Below are 15258 nucleotides of genomic sequence, written 5' to 3' on the forward strand. Positions count from 1 at the left end.
AACTCACAGCAATCCACCTGCCTCCCAGAGTGCTGGAATTACAGGCATGTGCCACCAAGACTGGCTCCAACTTACCTTTTTTTTGTTTTTTCAGTATCTGCAATGTGACAATATGAACGATTGTCTCTCTCCTCTCTGGTAGTCCGGTTGAAGCCTACAACTACTGTGCACTGAGAAAGACAAACATTCTAGAACTGTGATATGAAATCGTCAAGAGACACCATCAGGTACACAGCGCAATTGGCTAGCATCTCTGAGGTCCTGGCTTTCATACCAAGCACCAGAAAAAAAACAAACCAAAAACAAACAAACAAACAAACAAACCCAAACCCCCAAACAGGGACTCCCTAGTTAACCCTTTGTGAAGCAGCCATTGGCTGCTTGTGCCTATGTCCTCGCATAGCTCAGTTGGTGAGGTGCTCGTCTACCACGGAGGAAGGCCTGGGTTCAACGCTCAGCATTGCGGATCCCCATTGTGGTGGCGGTGATGCTAGCACTCAGGAGGTAGAGGCAGATCAGAAATCCAAGGTAATGGTATACATGAGACCCTATCAAGCTGAGAGATGGTGGGAGGAATGCCTCTCGTCTGATGCCCTGGGCTTCTACACTAGGATAGCACCAAGGATTTAGAAATAGATATTATATGTTGCTAAATTGGTCTTAGTAAGTCCTATTTGGGAAGAAGAGGGAACCAGGACTGTGAGGATTTGAATATACATATATTCATCTTTACTCACCCATCTCCCAAGTTCTTGGTGAAATTCTACATTACCTATGCCTGATTTGGATTCTATCATTTAAAAAACAAACAAACAAACAAAAAACTCTATTGCTAATCCAATCTCATTAGGACATCTTGGCTTTGAAAAGGGGAGTCCTCCTAGTTTAGAAAAGTGAACTTCATGAATGTTGTTTAAAGTGCTCTGCTTGAGTTCCAACCTTGATATTGTTTCAGAATTCTCTAGCCTAGGCCTTCAAACATGTTACATTTAAAAAGCTGTCAAACTCAGAGCCAGGTGTGGTGGCCCAGGCCTTTAATCCCAGCCCCTGGGAGGCAGAGACAGGAGGATCTCTGTGAGTTCAAGGTCAGCCTGGTCTACAAAGCAAGTCCAGGATAGCCAAGGCTAACATGGAGAAACCCTGTCTTGAAAAGCCAAAAAAAAAAAAAAAAAAGTGTCAAACTGGTTTTTAACAAATCTTTTAAAGGCTTATCAGCAAAAAGCAAAGTTTTGAGTAAAACCAACTTATTCCATGAGTTTCATAAAGCCAGCAGTACTTTTAGGTGGAAAGCCATGAAATTAACTATACATGGCCCTAGCTGCCACAGCTGTCAGAGGGCATTTCATCTGTGGAGAAAAACAAACTGAAAATCCTGAAGCTGACCTGTTGGGGTGATGGCCTTCAAATCTGCTTCGTGGGCATTAGGAATGGCTATAGGAAAACAGAAAGCAATTGCAAAAATAATCTCAAATTTTAAAATGTACTATTGGGCTGGAGAGATGGAATAGTGGTTAACAGTGCATACTGCAGGCCGGGTGGTGGTGGCACACGCCTTTAATCCCAGCACTCTGGAGGCAGAGGCAGGTAGATTGCTGTGAGTTCGAGGCCAGCCTGGTCTACAAAGCGAGTCCAGGACAGCCAAGGCTACACAGAGAAATCCTGTCTCATGGGGAGGGGGGTGAGGGGGGCAGAAAAGAGTGTGTACTGCTCCCAGCACTTGGGAGGCAGAGGCAGGTGGATCACTGAGTTTGAGGCCAGCCTGGTCTACAAAGCAAGTCCAGGATAGTCAAGGCTACACAGAGAAGCCTTGTCTTGAAAAAACAAAAAACAAAACAAAACAACAAAAAAGAGGAGTGTGCACTGCTCTCTCAGAGGACTAGAGTTCAGTTTGGCTCATAACCACCTGTAACTCTAGCCCCAGGGGACTTGATACCTCTAACCTCCATGAGTGCCTGCACTCATGTGCACACAGCAAACCCCGACATACACAGAGAAGGATGGAGTATGGGGGAAGATCCTGCCACTTACAATCTTCACTGTGAATTTTAAACAGGAGGTTTCATTTGTTCTTTCACCAGGCATGTCATACTGTCGACACATGAGCCGATCTCTTTATATCTTATAAAAGAAGAGCCAATGATCAGTTTGTAGCTGGGTAATCAATACTAGCCTGACTGAAAGTGGGCTGTGACAAGATGTCTGACTGGTCCTCAACAGAACATATATTTCTTTTTGTGATAATAATAAATAAATAGACAGCTAGGCGAGGTGGTGCATGCCTATAATCTCAGCACTCAGGGAGGCAGAGGCAGGTGAGTCTCTGTGAGTTTGAGGCCAGCTTGGTCTACAAAGAGAGTCCAGGACAGCCAGGGCTACACAGAGAAACCCTGTCTTGAAAAACCAAAGAAAGAAAGAAAGAAAGCGAGTGAGCGAGCAGGAGACAGATATGTAGGTGGGTGTTTCTTGCACCTATGGCCTTTGCCTTTCAGAATCTTAGTTCAAGTTTCTGAGGATGTATCTGTCTTTAAGCTAGTAGATGCTGTGAGACCTTGTGGGCTTACCGCCTGTGGCTCGCCTGACCTCACCTTAGACTGACAGAGCTGCCTTGAGACTCCAGCCAAACAGTCTACTCCTGAGACTACTGCCAATCGCCACACCCTAGGTCTGTGAATCCAAAGGTACAGGAAGTGGTCTGCCCAAGCTGGGTTATTGCATCATCCCCACAGGCTGCCATGTACACAGTTTGAGTCACTCCCCACCACACAGGGCTCAGAAATACTGCCTCCTTCCACCCCAGCCAGGCAGAGGGCTTGAGGCACACATCCCGTCCTCTCTTCCAGACCACTGCTAAATTCGGAAAGGCAGCAGGTCACTGGGATAAAAACAGCTTTGACTACTGTCTGTCAAGGACTGTCTGTCCAATCCGCAAACAGAGGACAGGCTTGACAAGAACGCATGGAAAGCTAGAACTTTCTTAGGAGAGTCACGGGAGGCTGGACCATAAACTGGTGAAAACCAAAGTTATCTCAAAGGATCCACGCAAGGATGTTCTAAAGGGCTTATTAAAAATATGGACTGCTTACCCCAAGATGATTTGATGCAGAGCCTATGGGTGGGGCACCTTAATCTGATGAGGCAGGTTAGGAGGCACTGAGCTAAAGCACTTTGGTTAGAACACTGCTGAGCCATCATTTGGGTTCTCCAAAAAGCCCCAGAAATGACTAATTTGTGGTCTGAGGAGGGAGATTTTTCCAAATTGTACCGAGGCACATTTTAACTGAGAATGCTCCCTAAAGCTGGTCTTTGCCAACTGGTTCTAACTCAGGTGCTCAGTCACACCTGGGACCCGCCATCACTTCCAGTTGAGCGATGCACACATCCATGACTCACCCATTCCCCTAAACCACTTAAACCCAGGCTCTAACACGGCCTTGAACACGAGTTTCTCAAAAGAACTTTTCAGTTTGCTTTGAGCACAGGCTTCTGTGGCTCTTCCTATCACATGAAGAATCTAGATGTACTTTGACCTCTGAGCCCGGCCCATATACATTCTATAAAATGTTGTCATTTTCTTTTCTTCTTTTCTTTCAAGACAGGGTTTCTCTGTGTAGCCTTGAGCTGTCCTGGACTCTCTTTGTAGACCAGGTTGGCCTCACACTCACAGCGATATGCCTGCCTCTGCTTCCCAAGTGCTGAAATTACAGGCCTGCGCCACCACGCCCAGCTGTCATTTTCTTTTTTATTATTAAAATTGTATTATTTATGATTCATACCTGTAATCTCAGCACTCTGGGAGGCAGAGGCAGGCAGATCTCTGTGAGTTCGAGGCCAGCCTGGTCTACAAAGTGAGTCCAGGATAGCCAAGGCTACACAGAGAAACCCTGTCTCGAAAAACAAAAACAAACAAAGTATTATTTATGTGTGTTCATGTGTACCTGTGGAGTCCAGGAAGAGGATGTCAGATCCCCTGGGCCTGAAATTGTACACAGTTGTAAGCTACATGGGTGCTGGCAACCATCAGGTCCTCTGAAAGAGCAGCAAGCACTCTTAACTACTGAGCCATTTCTCTAGCCGTTCTTTTATCTTCATAAAAAAAAAAAATTGATCTTGAAAGGGTCTTGTATATTCTAAGCAAGTATACAACCACTGGGTTGCATCTCCACTCTCATTTCCTTTGACAAAAGTTATGCCCATTGTCCCTTTGGGTCCAATCACGGCCCTTAAACTTCCACTCCAACTCTAAGGCTGGCTCCTCCAAATCTAACATTGATCTCCTACAAACTACCTTGGTGATACGGCAGGGCCCATTCCAGACCACTGCGATAAAGTAAATAGAGTCATGTGGAATTCTTTGGGTTTCCTTCAACCCATTCAAGTTATGTTTAATTGTGCTTAAGTCTATTAAGTATGAGACATTATGCCTAATGATGCACATCTTTTTGGGTTTTGAGACAGTTTTGTGTGTGTGTTTGTGTGTGTGTGTAGTCCTGGCTCTGTTGGAGCTTGCTCTGTAGACCAAGCTGGCCTCAAACTCAGAGATCTGCCTGTCTCTGCCTCCTGAGTGCTGGAATTAAAGGGATGCACCACCACACCACCGCCTAGCCATATATATTATTTTACTGTTAAAAGTTGCTAGCAATCATCTGAGCTATTGGAAAAATGGACTTGTTTGACTCTGAATTGGATAAACCCTCAATAATAATAGTATCTACCAAGGACGAACTGAGGTATGCTTACATTCTCCTGCTTAAAACCTTCCCATAATTCCCCATTTTCTGCAGATAAAGTCCCAGTACCAAGTTTGGCCAGCCATTCCTTGTCCCTAATTGGTCTGGCCCTAATCTTTTCATTGGTCCATCTCTTTCAGCAAAGCCTGTCAGTTAGATTCCTACAATCTGTTCTGCAACTTCTGGCCTCTCAGCTCGCAGGCTCAGTGCACAAAGAATGCCCTTTTCCTTTCTAGCTATAAAAATCATGCCTATCATTTAAAGTCCAAGTTTGAATTGTAAGACCGTCCTACGAACTACTTCCTGATGGCTGCCACCTGTCAGCCACCATGCAAGAACATTTCTAGCACCCTACAACACCCAAGCCTGTGCAAAGGCATGCGTGTGCTTTCTTAGCTCCCTTCCGGGCACCCCTGACAAGGGGGACTTGGCACATGGCACACAGCATTTGGCACTTCACAGCCCCTCTAGCTAGCTTGCTGTGTTCTCTATCCCTTCTGGAATTTCCAGTAACAATTTTTGTCTATCTCTCCCCCGACTGATAGTCATTCACTAGCTGGTGATAATGCCACCCTAAAACAAACAAACAAACAAACAAAAAAAGCAAATCTTTTCTTTTTATGCATAAGTAATGCTCCGGGTTCACTGTCAATGTTTCAGAGAAATGGAAGCCAGAAGAAAAACAGACTTAAACCTCTCACTTTGCTGTTCAACTACTGACTTCTCTTCTTATGCCTGGTTTAGTCACTGACACTTTTTAACTTAACTCTTAGGCAACTGAACTTCTCACCTTTGACTTCTCGCTGTCATCCCAATGAGACCTTATTGGATTGACTTTTTTTTTTTTTAAGATTTATTTATTATGTATACAGTGCTTTGCCTGCATGTACACCTGTATGCCAGAACAAGGCGCCAGATCTCATTATAGGTGGTTGTGAGCCACCATGTGGTTGCTGGGAATTGAACTCAGAACCTTTGGAAGAGGAGTCAGTGCTCTTAACCTCTGAGCCATCTCTCCAGCCCTGGATTGACTTTTTGTTTGTTTGTTTTGTTTTTTGAGACAGGGTTTCTCTGTGTCAACCTTGGCTGTCCTGGACTCACTTTATAGACCAGGCTGGTCTCGAACTCACATCAATCCACCTGCCTCTGCCTCCCAAGTGCTGGGATTTAAGGCATGTGCCACCACCAGCTGACTGGATTGATTTTTTTTTAAAGGAACATTCATTTGTTTGGTCTGTCATTCCCACAGTGCTTAACACAGTTCTGTACTTAGTATATGTAGATTAGATGGTCACATATGTACTTATTAAAAAAATATTTTCTAGTTGAGTGATGGTGGTACATGCCTTTAATCCCAGCACTCGGGAAGCAGAGGCAGGCCGACCTCTGAGCTTGAGGCCAGCCTGGCCTACAGAGGATGTTCCGGAATAGCCAGGGCTACACAGAGAAACCCTGTCTTGAAAACAAATAACAACAACAGATATGCGTGTGTGTGTGTGTGTGTGTGTGTGTGTGTGTGTGTGTGTGTGTGTGAAATCTCTATAAAAGTTTTCACAACAAAATAATAAGCCTTTGTTTCACATATTTAGAATATGATTGAACTTATAGTAAATTCATTTTCCCAGTTTGTTTTTTGCTTCTTGAGACAAGGTGGCCCCAAAGTGACTATGTAGGCAAGGATGACCTTGCACTCTGATCTTTCTTCAACTCCCAGGCATGTGTCATCATATCCAGCTCAGTTTCCCAGGCCTTGAAGCGCATACCCTTCCAAGGCAAGATCCATCCTGACCCACGTGGGCTTCTTTGGAAAGAAATAGAACTGTACATTAATTCCCAAGTCCCTGGTTACCTAACTCTGAGGGTGGCACTGAAGAAGCAAACATTGAGTGGTGACCTCCGAGTCAGAATTCCAGCGACTACTTATTTCTCGGCTCATGGGTCCCTCAGTACTGCCCCTCCACCCTGTGACGCTGGCCTACAGTGCAAAATCAGGTGTGTGTGTGTGTGTGTGTGTGTGTGTGTGTGTGTGTGTGTGTGTACAATGGGACAGAAACCAGGGAGTGTTCAAGAAAAGTTTATGTTACAAATTCAACTCACAGCTGGGTGGAGGTGAGTTGGTGCACTCAAGGAGGCACAGGCAAGTGGATCTCTGTGAGTTCGAGGCCAGCCTGGTCTACAGAGGGAGTCCAAGAAAGGCAGGGCTACACAGAGAAACCCTGTCTCAAAAAACCACCACCACCACCACCAACAACAACAACACCAAATCTAACTCACAATAAGCCTCCCTTTTGCAGTCCCAGCTTGCCCCACCCCCAACTCCTCCTTTCCTCTCCTTTTTTCCCCCTTGTCTCCTCTGCCTTCAACCCGAAAGCCCATAACGTTCAAATCTCAATTCCTCCTTCCTTATCACGTGCTTGGGGTGTGAGCTGCTCCCTCCAGCACCCAGGAGGGAAACTCAACAGCTTCTTCTGCTTTGAGAGGGCTGGACACCGCACCCCTTTCTTCTTCTTCTCCTTTTAATAAAAGACTTTAATGTTTGTTTCTCAGGCCTTCTCCAAATACAGAACTGTGACTGTCTCTCCCCTGGTCTTCCCAACTCTAGGGTATCAACTTGAAACCTTTGTGTCTGCTTAGTCAGGTACTGTTCAGAACTGTGCTAAATTGATGCCCTCTGACACAGTCAAAACAGACAACAAATAAACACAGCAAACTCCTCCTCTTCCTCCTCTGCTTTGCATTCTGGCCCCCTAAGAGCTACTGTAGTCTCCTCCAAGGCCAGGCTCACCTACAACATTCACTGCATGACTGCATCCAAGCCAAACCCTGTTACTGAGGCAACTAAGTTTTTCTTCCCAATGGGTCGCAGAGAAACACATCCCTCGGGATCCCTGGTAACCCGTCCACCTATAATGCTGGGGAGCCACAACAGCAAATGACTCGCTTTCCAAGGCTGGAGCTGGCTGCCTCGGGCGGTCACAGGAGGGGTGTGCATCCAGTCACATTCCTGACCCACTTTCTCATCCCTTCCCTCCCTCTCCTCTTCCTCCTACTCCCCGGCAGGCCGCAAAGGCGCCAGCGCTCAGAGGAGCCACCCGCGAGCACTCCGTGGACCACAGCTGGCGGGTGCATCGGGTGTCTGGCATTGTGGGGAACCCTGAGAAAGCGCTTTCTCTCTCTCTTCAGCCCGCTTCTCTAGCTACCCCTACGTGTGCTTCCTCCAGGTCACATGAGCTCATGAGCACCTGTTGGCAACTTCAGCTCCAGGCCCAGCCTCTTTGCCCGCCCTCCCACCCCCGTCCCACCTCCCACCCCCACCTCCCACCTCTTGTCCTGGGCAAAGCCCCTTATGGGAGGGAATGGGAAGGCCCATTGCCTCCTGTTTGCAAACCCGCTCCCCATCGCAGGGTTCTGGGTCCCGCGGGTGGAGGGCACCCTGCCCCCACTCCCTCTCCTTAAGGCGGAACGCAGAGGTGGGGTGAGCCCGCCCCCTCCCCCCCCCCCCCCCGCCCCCAGCCCGACTGCACTGGAAACCTGGGCTTCTCCTGGGCGCGGGGAGGGGATGCTGCCGGGTGCCTGCCAGGGCCGCAAGGGCGAGGGCAGGTAGCGGGAGGTGACCGCTGGGTACTCGTTCCAAGCCGCCGAGTCCAGGAAGGGGGCGGGAAGCAGACGTCGTCGCAGCTGCAACTTCTGAGCTAGCACCGCAACTCAGCAACTTTGCCTGCGCCACGCGCCCCTCCCCCGCGTCACCAGGCCTGGCCGGGGGCTGCACATTGCCAGGGTGGGCGACAGATAGGGGGTGCTGGGGAAGAGAGGAGGAAAATGACAGAACTTCACCAGAGTTATGTTAAGGAGCGGACTTAGGCGCACCAAGGCCTTCCTTGAGGCAAACGCACCGTCCCCCACAGCCCGCCAGGCTACTGCTACTGGGCTCCGCAAGAGGAAAGGGGCGGGAGGAAGGCAGCGAAGCCATGGAAACTGTGTGGGGTGGATAACCAGGGAGAGGGCCATGCGAGGCGGTCCCCAGCAGCCAGCATCTTGTAGTCGGGTGCAGTGCCCAGCTCACACAAGTTCTTCAACTAACCGCGTCTCTGTCTCCCTCCTCGCCCACTTCTTCTAGAGGCCAACGGGGGCGAAGAAGAAGGAAGTGGTGGGGACCGACTGGTCTGGTCTATGGTGCAAAAGCTACAGTGAAGGCGGCCGACTTAGAGGTCATCGGTCATCGGTCATCTGATACTTCTTATGGGCTCAGACATAGCCACCCGGACAGCTTGGAAAACCCAGGGGGTGCAGGAAGGAAGATGAAATCAGAAGTGTCTGAGAGGGCTACACCGAGCATGCAGAGAATCCTGTGCCAGCTTAGGCTGGTACCCAAAGTCCATAAAAGTCAGGTCCTGGGGGAGGTTGCCCCAGGTGGGGTAGGGTGGTCCAGCCATGTGGAAGAAAGGTAGAAACTGGAGGCTTGGACCATACCCACACACTCAAGCAAAGGTGCCCTGAAGAGCCCAAACCATCAACCACACGCAGGCCCTGGAAGCAAACTTGGTTTGACTCACTGATGCTTTCCGCCTCAGCCTATGTGCCCATCTAGCTAGAGATTTTAATGGTGGTGTGATGAAGTTGAATCACTCTGGGTGTGGGGATCTTCTGAAGGAAAAGGGTCATTTCAAGTGAAAGTAAACTGAGAGGCTTGGCAAAAGCAGAGTGGTTTAATTACATGCCATCTTAACTTAAAGAGATTTGCATCTTCATTGAGGCCAGCTGAACAGCTCCTCCTTATGTGTACCTGGAAATTACTCTTTAACTCAGAATAGTCCATTCATTTTCCACTTGAAGAAGGCGACCAGTATCTGCACCCTACCCCTGTGTGTTTAGTGCTTAGTCTTCTCAGTTTGGGAAATACTTGTACACGTTCCTCTGGAAATTGTTTTGTATGCCTAGGACCACAGTGCGGTTCTTCTGAGTTGTTCCAATGATCCTCAGCGTAGCCGTAAGTTATAATGGCCGGGCGGGTGAGTGGTACCCAAGGTCCTTTCTACCACGTTTCATCCATTGCAGATATGCCGGTTTTAACATCTTAGGTTTAACTTGAGCATCTCTGATGTCTTCTGCTTACTGACATCCTGGCACTAAGTTTTCATTCCACTTGTTTTCCTTTTTAGTGGTCAATAAAATAAGGAAGTTTGGTAAATGCTGAGTTAAACAGTTTAAATCCAGTTTATTTGTTATACAGTAAGTAAAGCAGGGTTGTTTGTTTGTTTGTTTGTTTTGTTTTGGTATTTTGAGACAGGGTTTCTCTGTGTAGCCTTGGCTGTCCTGGATTCACTTTGTAGACCAGGCTGGCTTTGAACTCACAGAGATCCACCTGCCTCTGCCTCCCAAGTGCTGGGGTGAAAGGCGTGCGCCACCCCGCCCTGTTAAGCAGCTTTATCACAAGGCCTGTCTGCCTTTAATGCTGAAAGGGACCCAATGCTGAAAGGTCTCTCAGTTGAGATTATACTGTGCACTTTTTAAAATGTAGCGTGCATGAATACAGCTTGTGTGCACATGTGTGTGCATTCGTGCGTACACATTTATGATCATGCACACATGTATGCGTGTGTGTGTGTGTGTGTGTGTGTGTGTGTGTGTGTGTGTGTGTGTGTTGTTGCTTAGGGCTAATAGTCCTTTTTAGGAACTGTTGCTTCAGGGCTCCTATAAGATTTGGACATAATGACGGGGAATGTTTATGTTTCAAAAATGGTACCATCAGGAATTATTAAAAGTAAATTTAGTGCCATTACAAGAAAATAAGTAGGAAGGGAATGGGCTTTTGAAGAAACTGTTCCCACTCGTCTCCCATCAGGGTCATCTGCTAGCAGCTGTGAGAGTTTATGGCAGGTCAGGGCTCTCAGTATTCTCACGTATACAATCAATGCTATGCTGCCTCTTGCCTTATTTTAACTGGGGGAAGGTGAAATAAATGCTTTATTTAAATTTGGCTGGCTTATTAAAGCAAGAGTGTAGATTGGTGGTAGAATGCTTGCCTAGCATATGTCACCCTGAGTCTGATCATCTGAATAAAAAAAAAAAAAAAAAAAAAGACTGGCAGTAAGCTAATTGCAGATGGCAGTGACTTACTTAGATTTGGTTCCCAATAAATCTATTGTAAACTGCAAATTATCAATAAAAAAAGCAGTTTTTGTAGACATGCTAGACAAGCCCTGCCCAGCCCTCAAAGATGCTTTGTTTATTTTATTACATTTCTTGTTTAAATGGGAGAGGGCTGTACAGTAGTCTTAGAAGTGAGGAGCACCCGTTGCTCTTGCAGAAGCCCTGGGTTCTATTCCCAGCACCGAATGTTGCTAGCTCTAGTCCTAGGGGATCTGGCACACTCTTCTAAGCTCTGAGGAATCAGGCATGCATGTGGCGCACATGGGGAGCAACAGTATGCACATGGAAGTCTGAGGAGCAGCTATCAGGAGTTGATCCTCTTTACTGTGTGGGTCCCAGGGGTCAAACTCAAACTCAGGTAATCAGAGCTGATAGCAGCCATCTTTATCCCTTGAGTCATCTTAACAGTCTTCCAAAGATGCCTTTTACACACCAACCCTACAGAACATCATAAGACTTAGACTAGAATTGGGCCAAGTCACCCAACACTAAACCTATCTTATGGCAAAGTGTACACTCACTAATAGCCATTTTGTATGCATGATGGGATGTAAACAGTTCAAGCACAGTATTCAAATAATGTCAACAATACAGTGCAATGCAGTCTGGGTTGTTTCTCCATGAAAGACCAGATTTCATATTGCTAGCTTAAGGGAAAGATCCTGACGCAGTGGTCAACTTTTTTCTTTCTTTCTTTCTTTTTTCTTTTTTCATTCTTCCTTTTGTTGTTGTTGTTGTATTTTGTTTTTGTTTTTCTTTCAAGACCAGGATTCTCTGTGTAGCCCTGGCTGTCCTGGACTCGATTTGTAGACTAGGCTGGCTTTGAACTCACAGAGATCTGCCTGCCTCTGCCTCCCTAAGTGCTGGGATTTCAGGCGTGTGCCACTGCTCCCGGTTAATGGACACTTTCTTCAAGATAAAAAAAATTATTACAATTGTGTATACACACATGATGTGAATGTGTGTCCATATGTATGCATGATGGGGGGGCACAAATGCTACAGGTCAGAGGACAACTTTGTGGAGCTGGTTCTTGCTTTTCACATTTAGATGGTTTCTGGATATCAAACTCAGTTCACTAGGCTTAAGTGGTAAGGACCATCACCCACTAAACCTTATCAGCCCCCCAAAGGACAGTTTCTACTGAATGTGTATTGCTCCATTAAACTATTTTTGGTTTTGTTTTTTCTTTCTTTCTTTCTTTCTTTCTTTCTTTCTTTCTTTCTTTTTCAAGACAGGGTTTCTCTGTGTAGCCTTGGCTGTCCTAGACTCACTTTGTAGACCAGGCTGGCTTTGAGCTCATAGAGATCTGCCTGCCTCTGCCTCATAAGTGCTGGGATTAAAGGCATGCACCAGATGGTAGATGTGTTTTTATCTTTGCAGATAATACCATGACTATAGTTGTCTCTGTGTCAGTTCCTCAGTACCTAAAGAGGACTGGTCCCAGCCTCTTTCCTTTGAATACCGCTAAATCCACATGTAAAATGGTATGATATTGACCAGGTCATAGGTACATCTTCCTATATGCTTTGTTTGTTTGTTTGTTTTTTCTTTCATTTCAGGGTCTCATGTAGCCCAGGCTACTGTTAAGCTATGCAGATCAGAATGACTTTGAAGTTCTGATCCTCTATTTTCCACCTTCGGGGCTCTGGTGTCTCTACTCCCTGTTTACCCTGTACTGGGGAATCAAACCCAGGGCTTCATGTGTGCCAAACAAACACTCCCCAGCCAAGCTCCACCCATCTCTTTTTTTTTTTTTTTAGCTAACCTACTCCTTTTCCAGCCTTTGCACAGATGCATAGAAGAAGCATTTGCTCAAAGTTACTTTGTAGAGTTAAACAATGGCTAATTGGAATTAGTATCAAGATCTCCCCACCGGCAATCAGTTCTCAGGGGCTCCCCTGGTAGCAGTGAGGAACACCTCCTTGCAGTTGGGATTCTACTGCTGTATAGAGCGTAGGCCCGTCTCAGTGGTAAAATATTCCATGACTAAACATTTATTTAAGGAAATATTCCTAAGAGGAACTGCAAGGGGATTTCAGCTTTGTGAGCTCCTTAAAGCAGCCACATGGCAGCTCACAACTGTCTGTAACTCCAGTTCCTGGGGATCTGATGTCTACTTTTGGCCTCCTTGGGCACATGGGTCACACACATCGATGCAGACAAAATACTCATACCCATAAAATAATGAAATGAATCTAAAACCAAAAGAAAACAACAATCCCCCACCCCCACCCTCTTAAAAAAAACCAACCAACCAAACAAAACAACAATAACAAAACCAAAAACCAAAACCAAACCCCAGCTACTATCCTTAAAAGCTGATAATAGAGCTTGGTAGTGGTGGTGCATGCCTTTAATCCCAGCATGGGAGAGGCAGAGGCAGGAGGATCTCTGTGAGTTTGAGGCTAGCCTGGTCTACATAGCTAGTTCAGGACAGCCAGGACTTCACAAAGAAACCCTATCTTGAACAAAACAAAACAAAACAGTTGAAGATAGAAGCTGGGCAAGGTGATACAAGGCTGTAATGCTAGCACTCAGGAGGCAGAGGCAAGAAGGTAGCTACAAGTTCCAGGATAGCCTACTTTATACATTGAGTTTCAGGATAGCCTGAGCTACAAAATGAGTTGCTGTCTCCAAAAAAAAAAAAAGGAGCAGATGGCAGGGGTTGGGTGTGGGGAAGATCAAGTATAGGAGATGGCTCAGTTGTCCAAGTGCTTGCCATGAGTTTGGACCACCAGCACATGGGTTTTAGTCCTGGCAACACTCAGGATCCAGAGACAGGCAGATCTCATCTCTGTGAGTTCCAGGCCAGGTAGGGCTACACAGGCAGACTCTGCCTCAAAGTCCAAACAAATAAAGCCGAGTACAGTGGGTATGCCTCTGTAACCCCCACACTGAGGGGAGGTGTGGAGACAGATGTATCACTGAAGCTTATTGGCCAGCTGGTCATTAGTGAGGGGTCCTGTCTCAAAATGTAAGGTGGAGTGAGACCGACGAGGGCACCCAGTATTGACTGCTGATCTCCATATGCACACGTACACATTTGTACCTATTTATCCTGTGTACAAAACACACAGACAACTTATAAGTTTCTCTCTCCACGCGTGTGTGTGTGTGTGTGTGTGTGTGTGTGTGTGTGTGTGAGTGTGTGTTTTGAGAGACAGGGTTTCTCTGTGAAGCCTTAGCTGTTCTGGACTTGCTTTGTAGACAAGGCTAGCCTTGAACTCACAGTGATTCACCTGCCTCTGCGTCCCAAGTGCTGGATTAAAGGTGTGTGCCACCATGCCTGGCCCAGTTCTTATGTCTTAATCAGTGAAATATTTGCAATGGAGTGCTGTGTTGACTGTTACTAAAATTATCTACTTTTTTGTTGGTGAGTTAGGGAGTAAATATAAATTAAGTGTGTGTAGCTGTGGTTATCCTGTAACTTGTTATGAGGACAAGGCTTGTGGCTAGCGTTACCGTCTCGCCAGCAAGAACGACGCTGCACACACAAACAGGATCCTTCTGCAGTAAAGCTTTAATGCATCTTGAGAGGGAGAGCATAAGCTTACAGCGAGTAAAATGGAGACAGAGAGACCAAACAGCAGAAACCCATCCCTTAAATAGGAAACTGTCCTCCGCTTAGGATGTGTCAGTCCCTGATTGGCTGTTGCTCATCGGGCGAGATGACGCCACGGGAGAGGCAGAGCACAACAAGTGGAAAATCCCTTCGCACATGCGCAGATTAGTTATTTGTCAGCATGGGACACAGGATGTCAGCGCCATCTTGTAATGGCGAATGTGAGCGCGGCTTCCCACAAAGGCTGACCTTGAATTTGAGGTCAAGATGCTTGCCTCTGCCTCCAGAGTGCTGGGTTTAAAGGTGTGTGCCATTATATCTAGGCTCTGTTTTGTATGTTATTTTATTTTGTTTTGTTTTGTATTTTTTTGTTTCTCCTGTAGTCCTGGCCTCACTTTGTAGACCAGGCTGACCTCAAATTCACAGAGATGCACCTGCCTCTGCCTCCACCTCTTGAGTGCTGGGATTAAAGGTATGCACCACCATGCTGAACCTATTTTGTATTTTAAAAGTCATCGTTTAAAATTTTTCCAAAATAAAATGGACACATGCATATATATATATATATATATGTGTGTGTGTGTGTGTGTGTGTGTGTGTGTGTGTGTGTGTGTATTATGTCCCCCTTCATTTTGCACAGAAAGGAACGTGCAGGTCTTGCTTTAGGAAGCTTTGGAATATTCAGGACTATTCAAAATGTATCATCATGGAATCAATATTATTAAGAAATTCTTTGTGGCTAAGAAGCCTTTCTCTGTTATTGGTTTTATCCTAAGATTTATGAAGCTGGTTTATAATACTGTATTCTTAATTGTG

The 15258-nt window shown here is 46.3% G+C and overlaps 1 protein-coding gene and 1 long non-coding RNA gene across 2 annotated transcripts in view; one reads left to right on the forward strand and one right to left on the reverse strand.

Annotated features, from left to right (window-relative positions):
• RREB1 (ras responsive element binding protein 1) overlaps nt 1-8600 on the reverse strand; it is a 175780-nt gene extending 167180 nt beyond the window's left edge. Inside the window, exon 1 of the mRNA XM_084794878.1 lies at nt 8301-8600. The gene's annotated coding sequence lies outside the window, so the exon portion shown is untranslated. The remainder of the gene's footprint in view (nt 1-8300) is intronic.
• Nucleotides 7447-9927, forward strand: LOC311604808. Its single transcript, XR_014781693.1, has 2 exons — nt 7447-8197; nt 8845-9927. It is a non-coding gene; the product is annotated as an uncharacterized lncRNA (long non-coding RNA).
• Nucleotides 9928-15258: the final 5331 nt, after the last annotated feature.

Source organism: Acomys minous, assembly GCF_964271855.1.
Source record: "Acomys minous genome assembly, chromosome: 9".
NCBI classification, from domain to species: domain Eukaryota; kingdom Metazoa; phylum Chordata; class Mammalia; order Rodentia; family Muridae; genus Acomys; species Acomys minous.